Source organism: Arachis stenosperma, chromosome 5 (assembly GCF_014773155.1).
Source record: "Arachis stenosperma cultivar V10309 chromosome 5, arast.V10309.gnm1.PFL2, whole genome shotgun sequence".
Lineage (NCBI taxonomy): Eukaryota > Viridiplantae > Streptophyta > Magnoliopsida > Fabales > Fabaceae > Arachis > Arachis stenosperma.
The window spans coordinates 81552445-81567463 of record NC_080381.1 but is presented as its reverse complement, the minus strand read 5'-3'; the positions used below and the strand labels follow the sequence as shown (position 1 = coordinate 81567463).

Genomic DNA, 15019 nt, shown 5'->3' with positions numbered 1-15019 from the left:
AAACAACTTTGAGCTTAAGCCTCAATTAGTTTCTCTAATGCAACAGAATTGCAAGTTCCATGGACTTCCATTGGAAGATCCTCATCAGTTTTTGGCTGAGTTCTTGCAAATCTGTGACACTGTCAAGACTAATGGGGTAGACCCTGAGGTCTACAGACTTATGCTATTCCCTTTTGCTGTAAGAGACAGAGCTAGGACATGGTTGGACTCACAACCTAAAGAAAGCCTGGACTCATGGGAAAAGCTAGTCAATGCCTTCTTGGCAAAGTTCTTTCCACCTCAAAAATTGAGTAAGCTTAGAGTGTAAGTCCAAACCTTCAGACAAAAGGATGGAGAATCCCTCTATGAAGCTTGGGAAAGATACAAACAATTGATTAGAAAATGTCCTTCTGACATGCTTTCTGAATGGAGCATCATAGGTATTTTCTATGATGGTCTCTCTGAACTATCCAAGATGTCTTTGGATAGCTCTGCTGGAGGATCTCTTCATTTGAAGAAGACGCCTACAGAAGCTCAAGAGCTAATTGAAATGGTTGCAAATAACCAATTCATGTACACTTCTGAAAGGAATCCTGTGAACAATGGGACTAATCAGAAGAAAGGAGTTCTTGAGATTGATACTCTGAATGCCATTCTGGCTCAGAATAAGATATTGACTCAACAAGTCAATTTGATCTCTCAAAGTCTGTCTGGAATGCAAAATGCACCAAGCAGTACTAAGGACGCTTCATCTGAAGAAGAAGCTTATGATCCTGAGAACCCTTCAATGGAAGAGGTGAATTACCTAGGAGAACCCTATGGAAACACCTATAATTCTTCATGGAGAAATCACCCAAATTTCTCATGGAAGAATCAAGAAAGACCTCAACAAGGTTTTAACAACAATAATGGTGGAAGAAACAGGTTTAGCAAAGGCATGCCTTTTCCATCATCTTCTCAGCAATAGACAGAGAATTCTAAGCAGAACCCCTCTGACTTAGCAACTATGGTCTCTGAGCTAATCAAAACCACTCAAAGTTTCATGACTGAAACAAGGTCCTCCATTAGGAATTTGGAGGCACAAGTGGGACAGCTGAGCAAGAAAGTTACTGAACTCCCTCCTAGTACTCTCCCAAGCAATACAGAAGAAAATCCAAAAGGAGAGTGCAAGGCCATCAACATGGCCGAATTTGGAGAGGAAGGAGGGGAAGTGAACGCCACTGAGGAAGATCTCAATGGGCGTGCACTGACCTCCATTGAGTTTCCCAATGAGGAACCATGGGAATCTGAGGCTCAAAATGAGACCATAGAGATTCCATTGGATTTACTTCTGCCTTTCATGAGCTCTGATGAGTATTCTTCCTCTGAAGAGGATGAGTATGTCACTGAAGAGCAAGTTGCTAAATACCTTGGAGCAATCATGAAGCTAAATGACAAGTTATTTGGAAATGAGACTTGGGAGAATGAACCCCCTTTGCTCACCAAAGAACTGGATGACTTGTCTAGGCAGAAATTACCTCAAAAGAGACAAGATCCTGGGAAGTTTTCAATACCTTGTACCATAGGCACCATGACCTTCAAGAAGGCTCTGTGTGACTTAGGGTCAAGTGTAAACCTCATGCCTCTCTCTGTAATGGAGAAGCTAGGGATCTTTGAGGTGCAAGCTGCAAGAATCTCATTAGAGATGGCAGACAACTCAAGAAAACAAGCTCATGGACTTGTAGAGGATGTTTTGGTGAAGATTGAAGACCATTACATCCCTGCTGATTTCATAGTCCTAGAGACTGGGAAGTGCATGGATGAAACCATCATCCTTGGCAGACCCTTCCTAGCACAGCAAAGGCTGTGATTGATGTTGATAGAGGCGAACTGATCATTCAAGTGAATGAAGAATCCTTTGTGTTTAAGGCTCAAGGATATCCCTCTGTCACCATGGAGAGGAAGCATGAAGAGCTTCTCTCAAATCAGAGTCAAACAGAGCCCCCACAGTCAAACTCTAAGTTTGGTGTTGGGAGGCCACAACCAAACTCTAAGTTTGGTGTTGAACCCCCACATTCAAACTCTAAGTTTGGTGTTGGGAGGTTCCAACATTGCTCTGAGAAAATGTGAGGCTCCATGAGAGCCATCTGTCAAGCTACTGACATTAAAGAAGCGCTTGTTGGGAGGCAACCCAATGTTATATGTTATCTATTTTCTTTTGTTATTCTATTTTATTTTGTAGGTTGATGATCATGAGAAGTCACAAAATCAATTGAAAAAACAAAAACAGAATGAAAAACAGGAAGAAAAACAGCACACCCTGGAGGAAGAACTTACTGGCGTTTAAACGCCAGTAAGAGTAGCAGTTGGGCGTTTAACGCCCAGTCTGGCACCATTCTGGGCGTTTAACGCCAGAAAGGGGCACCAGACTGGCGTTAAACGCCAGAAAAGGGTAAGAACCTGGCGTTAAACGCCAGAAATGGGCACCAGCCCGGCGTTTAACGCCAGAATTGGCTCAAAACGTGATTTTGCTTGCCATTTGGTGCAGGGATGACTTTTCCTTGACACCACAGGATCTGTGGACCCCACAGGATCCCCACCAACCCCACCACTCTCTCTCTTCTTCCCCATTCACCAATCACCTCAATACCTCTTCCCCAAAAACCCTTTACCTATCAACTCCCATCTTTCTCTTCACCACTCACATCCATTCTTCATAAAACCCCACCTACCTCACCATTGAAATTCAAACCACTTTCCCACCCAAACCCACCCTCACTTGACCGAACGTTACCCTTCCCCCTCTCCTATATAAACCCTTCTTCACCCCTTCATTTTCACACAACCTAAACACCACTTCTCCCCCTCTTTGGCCGAACACAAAAGCCATTCCCTTCTTCCTCATTTCTTCTTCTTCTACTCTCTTCTTTCTTCTTTTGCTCGAGGACGAGCAAACCTTTTAAGTTTGGTGTGGTAAAAGCGTTGCTTTTTCATTTTTCCATAACCATTTATGGCATCCAAGGCCGGAGAAACCTCTAGAAAGAGGAAAGGGAAGGCAAAAGCTTCCACCTCCGAGTCATGGGAGATGGAGAGATTCAAGAGGGAAGCCGGTTCAATTGAGAAGGCATGACCTCAAGCCCGTAGCTAGAGGATGGTTGGAGTTCATCCAACGCTCAAACATCCCCACTAGCAACCGGTCCGAAGTTACCATAGACCGGGCTATCATGATTCATAGCATCATGATTGGAGAAGAAGTGGAAGTTCATGAGGTTATAGCCCAAGAACTCTATAAGGTGGCGGACAAGTCCTCTACCTTAGCAAGGTTAGCCTTTCCTCATCTCATTTGTCACCTCTGTTATTCTGTTGGAGTTGACATAGAGGGAGACATCGCCATTGATGAGGATAAGCCCATCACTAAGAAAAGGATGGAGCACACAAGAGACCCCACTCATCATGAGATCCTTGAGATGCTTCAAGAGATGCACTTTCCTCCACAAAACTATTGGGAGCAACTGAACACCTCCCTAGGAGAACTGAGTTCCAACATGGGACAACTAAGGGTGGAGCATCAAGAACACTCCATCATCCTCCATGAAATTAGAGAAGATCAAAGGATCATGAGAGAGGAGCAACAAAGACAAGGAAGAGACATTGAGGAGCTCAAGCATTCCATAGGATCTTCAAGAGGAAGAAAGAGCCGCCATCACTAAGGTGGACCCGTTCTTTCATCTCCCTTGTTCTTTATTTCCTGTTTTTCGAAAATTAATGCTTATGTTTGTCCATGTTTGTGTCTTGTGATCATTAGTGTCTTAGTGTCTATGCCTTAAAGTTATGAATGTCCTATGAATCCATCACCTTTCTTAAATAAACAAATGTTCTTAAATTGAAAAAGAAAAAGAATTGCATGAATTTTGAATTTTATAGCAGTTTAATTATTTTGATGTGGTGGCATTACTTTTGTCTTCTGAATGTATGCTTAAACAGTGCATATGTCTTTTGAATTTGTGGTTCATGAATGTTGGCTCTTGAAAGAATGATGAAAAAGGAGACATGTTACTGAGGATCTGAAAAATCATTAAAAATGATTCTTGAAGCAAGAAAAAGCAGTGAATACAAAACAAAAAAAAGAAGAAGAGGCGAAAAAAAAAACCGAAAAAAAAAGAAAGAGAAAATAAAGTTGTGATCCAAGGGCAAAAAGAGTGTGCTTAAGAACCCTGGACACCTCTAATTGGGGACTCTAGCAAAGCTGAGTCACAATCTGAAAAGGTTCACCCAATTATGTGTCTGTGGCATGTATGTATCCGGTGGTAATACTGGAAGACAGAGTGCTTTGGGCCACGGCCAAGACTCATAAAGTAGCTGTGTTCAAGAATCATCATACTTAACTAGGAGAATCAATAACACTATCTGGATTCTGAGTTCCTAAAGAAGCCAATCATTCTGAGTTGCAAAGGATAGAGTGAGATGCCAAAACTATTCAGAGGCAAAAAGCTAAAAGCCCCGCTCATCTAATTAATACTGATATTCATAGATGTTTTTGGAATTCATTGCATATTCTCTTCTTTTTATCTTATTTGATTTTTAGTTGCTTGGGGACAAGCAACAATTTAAGTTTGGTGTTGTGATGAGCGGATAATTTGTACGCTTTTTGGCATTGTTTTTAGTATGTTTTTAGTATGATCTAGTTAGTTTTTAGTATATTTTTATTAGTTTTTAGTTAAAATTCACTTTTCTGGACTTTACTATGAGTTTGTGTGTTTTTCTGTGATTTCAGGTATTTTCTGGCTGAAATTGAGGGACCTGAGCAAAAATCTGATCCAGAGACTGAAAAGGACTGCAGATGCTGTTGGATTCTGACCTCCCTGCACTCGAAGTGGATTTTCTGGAGCTACAGAAGCCCAATTGGCGCGCTCTCAACGGCGTTGGAAAGTAGACATCCTGGGCTTTCCAGAAATATATGATAGTCCATACTTTGCCCAAGATTTGATGGCCCAAACCGGCATTCAAAGTCACCCTCAGGAATTCCAGCGTTAAACGCCGGAACTGGCACCTAAATGGGAGTTAAACGCCCAAACTGGCATAAAAGCTGGCGTTTAACTCCAAGAAGAGTCTCTACACGAAATTGCTTCATTGCTCAGCCCAAGCACACACCAAGTGGGCCCGGAAGTGGATTTTTATGTCATTTACTCATCTCTGTACACCCTAGGCTACTAGTTTTCTATAAGTAGGACCTTTTACTATTGTATTGAGATATCGGGGGTAGCTATCTTCATTTTATGCTATCTTAGATCATTGGGAGGCTGGCCATTCGGCCATGCCTAGACCTTGTTCTTATGTATTTTCAACGGTGGAGTTTCTACACACCATAGATTAAGGTGTGGAGCTCTGCTGTACCTCGAGTATTAATGCAATTACTATTGTTCTTCTATTCAATTCCGCTTGTTCTTTGTCCAAGATATCACTTGTTCTTCAACTTGATGAATGTGATGATCCGTGACACTCATCATCATTCTCACCTGTGAACGTGTGACTGACAACCACCTCCGTTCTACCTTAGATTGGGTGAATATCTCTTGGATTCCTGATACACGATGCATGGTTGATCGCCTGACAACCGAGTGCTCGCCTGACAAATGAGCCAGCCATTCCGTGAGATCAGAGTCTTCGTGGTATAGGCTAGAACTGATGGCGGCATTTAAGAGAATCCGGAAGGTCTAACCTTGTCTGTGGTATTCTGAGTAGGATTCAATGATTGAATGACTGTGACGTGCTTCAAACTCCTAGCAGGCGGGGCGTTAGTGACAGACGCAAAAGAATCACTGGATTCTATTCCGGCCTGACCGAGAACCGACAGCTGATTAGCCTATGCTGTGACAGAGCATAGGAACGTTTTCACTGAGAGGATGGGAGGTAGCCACTGACAACGGTGAAACCCTTGCATAAGCTTGCCATGGAAAGGAGTAAGAAGGATTGGATGAAGACAGTAGGAAAGCAGAGAGACGGAAGGGAAGGCATCTTCATACGCTTATCTGAAGTTCCTACCAATGAATTACATAAGTACATCTATCTTTATCTTTATGCTTTATTCGTATATCACTATACCCATTTGAGTCTGCCTGACTAAGATTTACAAGGTGACCATAGCTTGCTTCATACCAACAATCTCCGTGGGATCGACCCTTACTCGCGTAAGGTTTATTACTTGGACGACCCAGTGCACTTGCTGGTTAGTTGTGCAAAGTTGTGTTTATGCCATGGTATTGAGCACCAAGTTCTTGGGGCCATTACTAGGGATTATTTGAGTTGTGAAAAGTAGTGATCACAATTTCGCACACCAGTATGCTAAGGCATTTTACATGCCTAATTGTGCAGGGATGTAAATCCTTGATACCTCAGGATCTGTGGACCCCACAGGATCACCTCATAACATATTCCCACCTTACCTCCTAATTAATCCTATAACACACTTTCCCAAAAACCCTTCACCAATCACCTCAATCTCTCTTCCCAATTACCCCCTTCACCACTTACATCCATCCACTCTTCCCCATAAACCCCACCTACCTTCAAAATTCAAAAATCTTTCCCACCCAAACGCACCCTAAAATGGCCGAACCTACCCTCTCTCACTTCCCTATATAAACCCCTCCATTCTCCTTAATTCTCACACAACACACACCTCTCTTCTCCTTCTTGGCCGAATACACCTCTCCCCCTCTCCTCTATATTTTCTTCTTCTTCTTCTTTTTTTCTTCTCTTGCTCGAGGGCGAGCAATATTTTAAGTTTGGTGTGGTAAAAGCATAAGCTTTTTTGTTTTTCCATTACCATTGATGGCACCTAAGGCCAGAGAATCCTCTAGAAAAGGGAAAGGGAAGACAAAAGCTTCCACCTCCGAGTCATGGGAGATGGAGAGATTCATCTCAAGGGTCCATAGCTCAGTAGAAGAGCATTTGACTGCACATCAAGAGAGCATGAGGAATTCTCTCATCAAGAAATCCCTGAGATACCTCAGGGGATACATGTTCCTCCACATAATTATTGGAAGCAACTAAGATAGGAACACCAAAATCACTAGGGATCATGCAACAAAAGCAAGGAAGAGACATAGAAGAGCTTAAGGACATCATTGGTCCTTCAAGAAGAAGACGCCACTAAGGTGGATTCATTCCTTGTTCTTATTTCTCTGTTTTTCGATTTTTATGCTATATGTTTATCTATGTTTTGTGTCTCTACTTCATGATCATTAGTAGTTAGTAACTATGTCTTAAAGTTATAAATAAATTCCATGAATCCTTCACCTCTCTTAAAAGAAAAATGTTTCTAATTCAAAAGAACAAGAAGTACATAACTTTCAAATTTATCCTTGAATTTAATTTAATTATATTGATGTGGTGACAATACTTTTTATTTTTTGAATGAATGATTGAATAGTGCATATTTTTGATCTTGTTGTTTATGAATGTTAAAATTGTTGGCTCTTGAAAGAATGATGAACAAAGAAAAATGTTATTTGACAATATGAAAATCATGAAATTGATTCTTGAAGCAAGAAAAAGCAGTGAAAAAGCAAAAGCTTGCGAAAAAAAAATGGCAAAAAAAAAAATAGAAAGAAAAAGAAAAAGCAAGCAGAAAAAGCCAGTAGCCCTTAAAACCAAAAGGCAAGGGTAAAAGGATCCAAGGCTTTGAGCATCAATGGATAGGAGGGCCCAAGGAAATAAAATCCAGGCCTAAGTGGCTAAATCAAGTTGTCCATAACCATGTGCTTGTGTCATGAAGGTCCAAGTGAAAAGCTTGAGACTGAGTGGTTAAAGTCGTGATCTAAGGCAAAAAGAGCGTGCTTAAGAGCTCTGGACACCTCTAACTGGGGACTCTAGCAAAGCTGAGTCACAATCTGAAAAGGTTCACCCAGTCATGTGTCTGTGGCATTTATGTATCCGGTGGTAATACTGGAAAACAAAATACTTAGGGCCACGAATCAACAAACTTAACTAGGAGAATCAATAACACTATCTAAAATTCTAAGTTCCTATAGAAGCCAATCATTCTAAACTTCAAAGGAAAAAGTGAGATGCCAAAACTGTTCAGAAGCAAAAAGCTACAAGTCCCGCTCATCTAATTAGAATTAATATTCATTGATATTTTGGGATTTATAGTATATTCTCTTCTTTTATCCTAATTGATTTTCAGTTGCTTGGGGACAAGCAACAATTTAAGTTTGGTGTTGTGATGAGCGGATAATTTATATGCTTTTTGGCATTGTTTTTAGGTAGTTTTTAGTATGATCTAGTTACTTCTAGGGATATTTTCATTAGTTTTTATGCTAAATTCACATTTATGGACTTTACTATGAGTTTGTGTATTTTTCTGTGATTTCAGGTATTTTCTGGCTGAAATTGAGGGACCTGAGCAAAACTCTGATAGGAGGCTGACAAAGGACTGCTGATGCTGTTGGAATCTCACCTCCCTGCACTTGAAATGGATTTTTTGGAGCTACAGAACTCCAAATGGCGCGCTCTTAATGGCGTTGAAAAGTAGACATCCAGGGATTTCCAGCATTATATAATAGTCCATACTTTGTTTGCGATTTGACGACGTAAACTGGCGCTCAACGCCAGTTCCATGCTGCATTCTGGAGTGAAACGCCAGAAACACGTCACGAACCAGAGTTGAACGCCCAAAACACGTTACAACTTGGCGTTCAACTCCAAGAGAAGCCTCAGCTCGTGGATAGATCAAGCTCAACCCAAGCACACACCAAGTGGGCACCGGAAGTGAATTTATGCATCAATTACTTATCTTTGTAAACCCTAGTAGCTAGTTTAGTATAAATAGAGCTTTTTACTAGTTTATTAGATATCCTGGATTGTATTTTTGGTCCTGTGATCATGTTTTGAGGGCTGGCCTCTCGGCCATGCCTAGACCTTCATCACTTATATATTTTCAACAGTGGAGTTTCTGCACACCATAGATTTAAGGGTGTGGAGCTCTGCTGTACCTCATGTTTCAATGCAATTACTATTTTCCATTCAATTCGACTTGTTCCTATTCTAAGATATTCGTTGCACTTCAACATGATGAATGTGATGATCTGTGACACTCATCATCATTCTCACCTATGAACGCGTGACTGATGACCACTTCCGTTCTACCTTAGACCGGGCGCATATCTCTTGGATTCCTTAATCAGAATCTTCGTGGTATAAGCTAGAATTGATGGAGGCATTCATGGGAATCCGAAAAGTCTAACCTTGTCTGTGGTATTCTGAGTAGGATTCCGAAATTGAATGACTGTGACGAGCTTCAAACTCGTGATTGCTGGGCATGATGACAAACGCAAAAGAATCAAGGGATTCTATTCCAACATGATCGAGAACCGACAAATGATTAGCCGTGCTGTGACAGAGCATTTGGACCATTTTCACTGAGAGGATGGGATGTAGCCATTGACAATGGTGATGCCCTACATACAGCTTGCCATAGAAGGGAGTGATAAAAATGGGATAAAAGCAGTAAGAAAGCAGAGATTCAAAAGGAACACAGCACCTCCATACACCTATCTGAAATTCCCACCAATGAATTTACATAAGTATTTCTATCCTTTATTATTTAATTAAGTATCTCTTTATATTTTCCGAAAATCACTATCAATTTGAATCCGCCTGACTGAGATTTACAAGTTGACCACCAACAATCTCTATGGGATCGACCCTTACTCACGTAAGGTATTACTTGGACGACCTAGTACACTTGCTGGTTAGTTGTGCGGAGTTGTGACAAAGTGTGATTCACGTTTGAGAGCACCAAGCCTTTGGAGCCATTGTTGATGATCACAATTTCGTCCACCAGAGCTCATAGCTACCAGAGTTCAGAACGCCTAGAGGGTCTGCATTGATTACAGGCGTCTCAATCAAGCCACTTGTAAGGATCACTATCCTCTTCCATTCATTGATCAAATGCTGGATCGCCTATCAGATAAATCACATTATTGCTTTTTAGATGGTTATACAAGATATTTCTAAATTCATATAGCTCCTGAGGATCAAGAAAAGACTACTTTTACTTGTCCTTTTGGGACCTATGCTTACAAGAGAATGCCCTTTGGCTTGTGCAATGCACTAGTTACTTTCCAAAGGTGCATGATGAGTCTTTTCTCTGACCTTATTGAGGACTATATGGAAGTTTTTATGGATGATTTTAGCGTTTATGGTGATTCTTTTAACCTTTGCTTGGATAGTTTATCTAGAGTATTAGATAGATGTGTCAGTACAAACCTTGTATTGAATTTTGAAAAATGTCATTTTATGGTTAAACAAGGAATCGTACTGGGACATGTTGTATCTAATACTGGTATTTCTGTAGATCCAGCAAAGGTGTATGTTATTTCTAGTTTACCTTACCCCTCTTCTGTGAGGGAAGTCCGTTCGTTCCTTGGACATGCAGGTTTTTACCGAAGATTCATTAAGGACTTTAGTAAGGTAGCACTTCCCCTATCCAAGTTACTGCAGAAGGATATTGAGTTCGAGTTCAATGAGGATTGCAAACAAGCATTTGATAAGCTGAAAACTGCCCTGACTCAAGCTCCAATTATGAGAGGACCAGACTGGAGCCAGCCATTCAAAATCATGTGCGATGCTTCCAACCATGCAGTAGGAGCAGCACTGGCTCAGCGTGAAGGTAAGGACCCTTTTGTTATTGCTTATGCGTCTAAAACTTTAGACGCCGCTCAGTCTAACTACACTACTACTGAAAAAGAGCTTCTTGCTATTGTTTTTGCTCTGGATAAATTTCGAACCTATTTACTTGGTACTAAGGTAGTAGTGTATTCAGACCACGCAGCTCTAAAGTATTTATTAGCTAAAAAGGAATCCAAACCAAGGCTTATACGTTGGATACTATTACTACAAGAATTTGATTTAGAAATAAAGGATAGGAGTGGTACCCAGAATCTAGTGGCAGACCACTTGAGTCGCCTTGAACACACTAAGGATGACTCCACTCCTATAGCTGATAATTTTCCATTTGATAACTTACAAGCAGTATCTGAGGTAATCCCTTGGTATGCACCTGTAGCTAATTATCTAGTTAGCCGCACTTTCCCTCCACACTTTACTAAGCACCAAAGAGACAAGCTGAAAAGCGAGTCTAAATATTATATATGGGATGACACATATTTGTGGAGATGTGGCACTGACCAGGTAATTAGAAGGTGTGTGCCTCAATCAGAATTCCAGTCTATTTTAGAGGCCTGTCACTCATCTGAGAGTGGAGCACATTTTGGCCCTTAAAGAACAGCTAGAAAAATCTTAGACTGTGGATTCTGGTGGCCCACCCTTTTTAAAGACGCTGCTGAATTTTGTAAATCCTGTGCCCCCATGCCAAAAGTTTGGTAATATATCCCAGAGGGATGAAATGCCTCAACAAATTATGCTTTTCTGTAAAATTTTTGATGTTTGGGGCATTGACTTCATGGGTCCATTTCCAAATTCTAATGGTCACCTCTATATACTGTTAGCTGTAGATTATGTTTCTAAATGGGTGGAAGCAATTCCTACCCGTACTGATGATGCTAACACTGTTGTTTCCTTTGTTAGAAACCACATTATTTGTCGCTTTGGATCACCACGAGCAATCGTGAGCGATCAAGGCACCCATTTCTGTAACAGGAGACTAACAGGATTACTGAAGAAGCATGGGATCATTCATAAAGTTGCGACTGCCTACCACCCTCAGACTAATGGGCAAGCCGAGGTGTCAAACAGAGAGATAAAGCGTATCTTGCAGAAGATAGTCAAACCTCATAGAAGAGACTGGAGCACCAGGCTACAGGATGCACTCTGGGCATACAGAACAGCGTACAAGACACCCATTGGAATGAGCCCTTTCCGCTTGGTTTATGGAAAAGCTTGTCATCTTCCAGTTGAAATAGAGCACAAAGCTTTTTGGGCAGTAAAGGAGTGCAACATGGGTACCGAGAGAGCCGGAGCTGAACGGAAGTTACAACTACTAGAACTGGAAAGCCTTCGCCTAGAGGCTTATGAGAACTCAAGACTATACAAGGAGAAGATGAAGGCTATACATGATCAGCACATCAAGAGGAAAGAATTCCAACCTGGAGACTTAGTCCTCCTTTACAAATCTCGACTGAGGCTCATGCTAGGCAAGTTGCAATCAAGATGGGAAGGTCCATACAGAGTAGAGAAAGCCGAACCGTACGGAGTTTATCACCTTAGTCACCCTTCCAGCTCCGAACTTATCAAGGTTAATGGACATCGCTTAAAGCTGTACCATGGCGAGAAGATGAAGAAAAACAAGGAGCTTGAGATCTTCCTCTTGGAAGATCCCCACATAGCCAAAGACTGAGCAAGTGGAGCGTCCAACTTACGGACGTTAAAGCAAAGTGCTAGGTGGGAGACAACCCACCATGGTATGATCGTTCCTTTCTTTGTTTTTATTTTCACATTCAATAACTTTTCTCTTTCTTAGTACATTTCATGCATCTGCATTTACATGCTAAAAAAAACAAAAAAAGCACGCACGCGACGCGACAGCGTCGCTGACGCGTCCACGTCACTAGTGCGTTTTGAAGAAAGGGGAATTAAACAGAGAGTCACGCGAGAGCGTGGCTGGAGGCGTGCCTTTGGCACAAATCATCCCACGCGACCACGTCGTTGACGCGTCCGCGTCAAGTGCGAAAACTGGCCTCCCACGCGGCCGCGTGCCCTAAAATTCGACGTAACATGGGTGCACGACCGAAAGTTGTGCTAGAGTGGTGTTGGATCGGTGCTGAACGCACAAATTCTTTCCACGCGGACGCATGGCTTGCGCGTCCGTGTCATATCCCTCTACTAGCCACTCACACGAGCGCATGACCCACGCGTTCGCGTCGCCCAATATTTGCCAAAAATAAAAATTCGAACAGAGAGTTGTGCGAGTGCGAGGCTGCCCTCGCGCTAGTAGCATAACATGTGTCACGCGTCCGCGTGACCGACGCGTCCGCATCGATTCAATTAATGCGCATTCGCGCGAACGTGTCACTCGCACGTCCGCGTTGCTTGCGCCGCACAACTTATCCTAAATTGCCAAATATCTTATCTTTCTCTTCCCCCAATCCTACTTTTTCTTTTCCCTCCCTTTCTTTCTCCCTCCCCTTCTTCCTTCTTCCCTTATTCTCCCCTTCTACTCTTTCTCTCTCTCACCACCATTATCAAGGTTTTTCTTTTCTTCTTCCCTCTTTACTTTTCTATTCTTCTTCTTTATTTATGTTTTCTTCTTCCTTTCTCTTTCTTTTTACTTTCATTGCATATGTTTTCTTTTTCTTTTTCCTTTTTATTGGTGTTGGAAACTTATTTAGTCATTGTAGATTGTTTCTTAATTATTTGGCAATTATATTTTTAAAGGGGTTGCTTGCATGTTTAATTTATTATTTTCATTGGATTATTTACCATGCATGCTGTGTGTTTGTGAAAAAGGCCGTATGGCATTATGCACTTTTCTACATTATCCTATTCTACTATTCAATGCATGTTTTTCACAAATTCCCTTTATTATTTTATTAATTGCATTTAATTGCCAATACAAACGTGATAGTTTGTTACGAAGTGATGCTTGATCTATGCTACTCATGCCCTTGCCGGCATGCCAATAATCATCTTGCATCTACTTACCCTATCATGCACTTATTCTATTCCCTTTAGTGATCCTTTCACATGTTGTCATAACCATGTATTTATTTCATTCATCTTTACCGTGCACTGATTATCACTTACTCAATCCCCTTCCTTGCTTTATCTCTTTGGATTTAACTTACTTTCTCTTCCCTTTTTCAGATTGGCCACTAAGAAAGGCAAAGAGAAAGCTACCCCTAAACCTACCAAAAGGAAGGGAACGAAGAGAGCAACAAGAAAAGAAAGCAAAGCTCCGAGAGTGCTGCAACCACCACCTCAAGGAGCTACTTACAGGCAATCACCGACCCGATGACGATCCAGGCACTCCGGACTCCACTTCTTTCACCAGCACAGGGAGCCGCGACGGTCCCGACTGTGGAGACACTGCCACCAGCCCACCGCTGTTCCTGACAGATGGCACCGAGGACGGTGCCAATCCTTAAGTGTGGGGAGGTCGGTCAGTACCTGACTGCCGGAGGTAATTTTTCTTCCCTAAACACCAATAAATTAGGATATTTAGTTAGTTTTTCTTTCTTTTAGAATAGGATAAATTACATAGTAATAGATTAGTTGCATGCATGTTCTACTTGATTGAAAAGACAATAAGTTTCTTCTAAAACTCTATCTTTGGAACAAAATTTCACTAATTTTAATTAAAACTCTTATGTTAAAATTACTTGAAGTTGTATTTGGAACATGATTTTTAAAGCTAAAGAACACACAACCTGTGAGAATTGAGCCTTTATGCATGGTTACATTATTTAACCATATTTGTTTTATTCTTGTGTGTTTACTTCTCTATGATTGTAACCTATATTTTGTTCCATCTTATATGTCTAATGTTTAATATATTTATATGCTGCATATGATTGAGGCCATTAATTGTTTAGTTCACTTATCCAAATTAAGCCTACCCTTTTAATTACCTTTGTGAGCCACTTTGAGCCTTTAAATCCCATTTGTTCTATAATTTACCACATTACTAGCCTTAAGCGGAAAAACAATTATATACCCCAATTTGAATCTTTGGTTAGCTTAAGATAGAATTGTGTGTGCTAATTAAGTATGGAAAATTGTGGGAACAAAAGATAATAAGGGGATATGTCATGATAATATAATAGGAATTTGGACACCTACTCATGTGAAACTATGAAAATAAAAAATCCATGTCCATTGATAAAAAAAAAATTAAGGGGACAAAATTTGCCCCAATGTTGAGTTAAGAATTCAAAGGTCAATGCATGTAGGATAAAATCAAAATAAACAGTTGATACATGAGTATGGAATGTGAAAGAGAATTCTGGGTAGCTAGGTACGAACTCTATAGTTATATAAAATACATAGGTTATGTTAGAGTTTGAGTTAATTAAAGATTCAATTTATAAGCTCACTTAAC

The 15019-nt window shown here is 40.9% G+C and overlaps 1 non-coding gene across 1 annotated transcript; it reads right to left on the bottom strand.

Moving 5' to 3' along the window:
* Nucleotides 1-292: 292 nt before the first annotated feature.
* On the bottom strand, nucleotides 293-400 carry LOC130984365 (small nucleolar RNA R71). Its single transcript, XR_009088305.1, has one exon. It is a non-coding gene; the product is annotated as a small nucleolar RNA R71 (small nucleolar RNA).
* Nucleotides 401-15019: the final 14619 nt, after the last annotated feature.